The sequence below is a fragment of the Triticum aestivum genome, chromosome 2A, assembly GCF_018294505.1.
Source record: "Triticum aestivum cultivar Chinese Spring chromosome 2A, IWGSC CS RefSeq v2.1, whole genome shotgun sequence".
Classification (NCBI taxonomy): Eukaryota; Viridiplantae; Streptophyta; class Magnoliopsida; order Poales; family Poaceae; genus Triticum; species Triticum aestivum.
The window spans coordinates 446,337,132-446,342,230 of record NC_057797.1 but is presented as its reverse complement, the minus strand read 5'-3'; positions in this window follow the sequence as shown (position 1 = coordinate 446,342,230).

Sequence of the window (5,099 nt, the reverse complement as noted above, 5' to 3'; positions counted from 1 at the left end):
TTGCCCGCGCCCTTTCCTGGTTGAGCCTTGGGAGCTTCATCATCAGTTTCAATTTCCTCGTCCCCGACACTCTCATCTTCATTGTCTTCGTCTGATTGGTCGTCATTCTCGTCAAACTCTTCTTCTTCATCGTCTTCATTTGATTTTTTAGAACTCTACACCTTGCCCTATGTTTGTTCAACGCCAATGACCTCCTTGCCCACTTTGCACGTGCGGGCATTATGCCCGTCAGTTCCCCCACACTTGCGGCAAGTGTAGCTGTTACGTGTGTTTTCTCCATTGGTAGAAACCTGGGTGGCTCCAATCTGCTTGTGCTTGTTGGTAGTTCCATCTGTGCGGAGTGGGTATGTGCGGTAGTTATGGTTGCTCACGATGTTGCAAAATCTGCATGCCCTTATCCCGAGAGGTTTGCCATCCGGGCCAAATTCCACACGCTTGATGGGCGTGGCGGCTTTTTGGCTGCTGCTTTCGCTACTTGCATCTTGCTCTTCCTCCCCTTTGTGTTTGAGAATATGGGTGGTTTAATCACACTTTCCTGCTGCTGCTGGTAGGATGTGATGTTGTCATGTCATTCGGCTACAACACCATCAAGCTCATGATCTCGCATGTGAGCTTGTTGGTGCTCTTGAGTGTGCACATGGGCAAGCTCTGGTTGCTGCTGCTCCTCTTCCTCATTGTCGAACGAGTCAACAGCTCCCAGATGATTCATGTCGGATAACATTGTAGCAATATCCTTCTCAATGGCTTCATTGTCCGTCACACCTCCATTTTCAGCAGAATGCATGGCATCGAGTTCTTGTTCAAGTTTCTCCATGACGACCCACGACCTCGCCATTTGCTCTAGGCTTCTCAAACTTTTTCTGTGCACCCTCATGTTGAGCGTCAGCAGTGAGCTTTCAATACAGTATTGGGATGCCTTGTTTGACGCTACTGTCCTCAAGTCATTTATGTCGAATGTCGGCTGGATGTTCGGGCGTTTGGTGTATCTCCTGAGGATGTATTTCTTTGGAACGCTGGCAGCCTTAATTATTTTCATCATGCAAATGACATGCACGCAGAAAAGACCTGTATTGTTTTTGGAAGAGGTGCATGTTTTTTGTCATTTCATTCGAACAAAAACTTTGCAAATAAAGTAGTATAGTATGTAACATCTTCTTTTGTAGTCCTCACCTGTGTGGTCCCATAGCCTGCACTCGCACTCATATGTTTCTCCCACGGGGTCTGCAACCACCTGGAACGTGTGCTGAGACCATGCAGACAGTTTTTGCGGGTTGTTGTAGCGCACGAGGTACTTTGTGGGCTCTTCCGTCTCTGTCATCGTGAAGAGTGTGCTCAGTTTTAGCCTTTTTCTGATCTCACTGTACACAGCTTGCGAGTAAACCTTTGCCATCTGGGTGTCAAACCCATAGAAGGTCAGCGTGTTTTGTTCCTTCTGCACATGCAAGAATGATGACCAAATTGTTAGTTTTCTCACAGCAAAAACTTGTCTAACTAATAAAGTTTTACTTTAATAAGCATGTTTTTTGTCTCAGGACAGGTGATAGAGCTATACCCTGTTACCCATTGTCTCTTGGTTCTCTGTCTGCCTCCTAGTTTTGACGCAGGAGTTTACCTGGCTGACAAACCGGTGTAGGTTTTGTCTCTCACTTGCAAAGTTCTTCTTGAGCACATAGTTCATGCTCTCACTTCGCTGTGTGGATGTCATTTTGGCGCAGAAAATTTCTTTGAAGTAGGCTGATATCCATTTCTCACGCTCGTTCCACATGGCCACCATCGTGGCATCATCATGGAGGTTGTACCTATCCATGAGTCCTTTCCAGGCATCCTCAAACTCAGTTGGCATGAGGGGCCAGTTGAGGATTGATGTGAATTCATCCTTAAAGTCTTCGTGCAGGTAGTACAGGTATGCGAGGTGTTCCCTGTACTTCTTCATAATGTGCCAGCGGCACAGCTTGTGTACTGTGTTCTTGAAAACTTTTGGTATCGCCAAAGCCATTGTCGGGCACTGGTCTGGTAATGAGAAAAGAGATGTGGAGTGGTTAGCATATGGTGGTGCATATATACAAATAGAACTGACACAACATTTTTTACCATGTTATTTTCCTTTTATTTTTTTGGGGGAAGGGGGTGGTGGTGGGGGTTGGGGGTGGTTTTAGCGGTTGTACCTGTGAGGATGCATGTAGGAGCCTTCCCTCTCATGCACCTTAAAAACGCCTTGAACAACCATCTGAATGATTCTGCATCCTCATCTCTTATCAGGGCGAAACCAAAGAATGTCGTCTGTAAGTGGTTGTTAGCACCGACAAACACCCCAAGTGGCATATGGTACTTGTTGGTCTTATATGTGGTGTCAAATGTTACGCAGTCACCGAAGTCCTGATAGGCCCCTCGGCAGCTTGCATTCGCCAAGAATATGTTCTTAACTCTGTCGGACTCATCGAGTTGCATGTCACAGAAGAATTCCATGTTTATATCTTTCATCTCCCTAAAGAAGTTGAGAGTCTTTAGGACATCGTCCACATCATCCATCCCTGAATTCTTTGCTTTCCTGGATATTAAAAGTTCATTCAAAAATGCATGTTGAACTGGTGTCAGGTCATGCGTTGCGTAACATGTTTGTACTGACAGAGGAAAAAAGACATAGGCGGTTTATTGGAGGAGAACAAGTTTGTACTTACAGGTTAATCAGGTCTTTGGCATTCATTTCGAGGAAGTAGCTACCAGGGTTATCACTGCCCAGTATGCTCATGATTTGCGCGTGTTCGATGCCTTTGAACTGCAGGTACTTGACATACTCCAAGATTGTTTTGTCAAAGTTTTTGTGGGAGTGCAAGAAGACAAGCATTTGCGGAGTGAGCTGTAGCCTATGGTTGTGTTCCCAGACTATCTCTTTTACGACAACTGTTCCATCCTTTTAAATCTTCAGCCTCATTTTAGCCCCGCAGTTAGTCCTGGCTATCGTTTTGTTCCGCTGTCTATTTGCTTCAGACACCTTCGATTGATAGACTCCATAGCACATGCAATAAAGGTAGGCTCTGGTCTTAAACTTGGAGCCTTCCCTGACAGCAAAACTCGTGTGCTTCGCATAGACATTGTAGAAGTTCTTTGCTTCTTCAAAAGTTTCAAAGCGCATCTCTAGCCTTGGCAGAACATAATCTTCAATGTTAGGTGGCTGCACACAAAAGTGAGCAAACAAAAACGCAGTTATGAAAATGTTAGATGGGGTGGTCACAATACCATGGTATGGACTGTTCTTGTATGTTTTTTTTCTATATGGATACTTACATGTGTATAGCTCTGCGCTACCTCCGGTGTTTGTTATTCACCCTGGTGTATGGGCGTGGGTGGTGTCACCCTTGGCACATGCAGCAATGCATCTCTTGGAGGGAGCAATGTTGACGAAGATCTCCGTCTCTCATTGTACGATCGTCTCCCCTCAGATTCGTTGTGAGGTTGCTCCTGTCTATATGGCTCATATCTTGTACTTTGGAACCTGCTAGAGCGGCCAAAATTTCTATCTCTTTGGCCTGGTCTTCCTGTCGCAACCGCTTTTGCAGCATGGATGATTGATGTTGACGGAGCGATTGGTGGAAGCCTTGTTGCAACCCATCCACGGCTACCTGTCCTTGGCTTTCCGGATGCGCTAGGGAAGGAAAACATTTGTTGTTGGTGATATTGTTGGCCTTGTTGCAACCCACGAGTGACAAAGCTTGTATTCCCAGATATTGGTGTTTGCTACATAGAAGAACTTGTCCATGCTTCTGATGATTCCGGTGTATCTTGAAATTTGCCTGTATTGTTGAATTATCTAGGTGGTATTTCTGGTGTTACCCAACCAGGTGGTGCCCCATATCTGATTGGCTCATCAAACGCTCGCTGCATGTGCCGCCTTGCTCGCTTCTGCAATGACATTCAACAGTTTTGGGATTAATCTTTTCTGCATTTTTCTCGTATACATGCTATGGGTAACACGTCATGCACTGAAGGCATTGTACAAGTTGAACTTGCAATGTTGGTTGTTATTTAAACTGTTGTTCTCTATTTTGTATCTGGTTTTGTTTTCACTCGAACAGTATAACCGTACATGCTCAAGACTGATGTACTATTTTTTAGCACTGCTTATAAACTGAACATTGAACTTCAGAGATGCATGGATATGCATATATATAAAACTGATGAATGTCTTCTCTTTTGTTCATCTATAACTTATGCAAGTACACTAGAAGTACTCCTAGTTTATGTATCATTGAACTTACTATGTAACATGTGTATATTTTTTTCAACAACATTCTTTCACTAGTTCGAACTTACGCAACTACACGACATGCACTATTAGAAATAACGTCATACAACTTGCAGTGGCAGCTGAGCCTTATATAAAGCCTAGTAGCTCTTTGGACTGATGCATAAGTTTATGTTTTTTGGTTTTGAACTGAAGCTATCATATTAGAGGTACTGACAGTAACCTCGACATCCAAATTGTGCATCAAGTGGCAGGGGTGTAATGAACTGATCAGGCATTTGCAATGTACTATCAGGTTCTTCTTCATAGCAGGACTGGTGAACTGATGTACTGACACAAAGGTGGGAAGCAGACATTACCTCCAGTTGACTGACTTCTTCTTCTTCTTCCTCTCGTGGTTGGTGTACTGGCATGTTCTTGGGAGGCGGCACCATTGATGCAGCTCCTGCTTGTGGTGGACGTCTAGCGAAGAGGTCCGGGGAGGCAGCGTCTTGCGGGGATCACTGCCCCGGAGAAGGAGCCCCGGCGACAGATGGAGGCAGGAGGCGGCGGATCATGGCCCCATCGTTGGATCCGGCGACGGAGGGAGACAGGAGACGGCGGATCACGGCCCCGTCGTAGGATACAGTGACGGAGGGAGCCATGAGACGGCGAATCACGGCCCCGCCGATGGATCCGGCGACGGAAGGAGGCAGCAGACGGCGGATCACGACCCCGACGATGAATCCAGCAACGGACGCCGTCGCTCTCTCGCCCATGACGGCTTCCTCTGGCGGAAGAAGGCGGGTTGGGTTCGGTTCGGGCTGGGTCGTGGGGATTCTACATTGGTCGGCGCGTCGCGCCTATATAGGGCGGG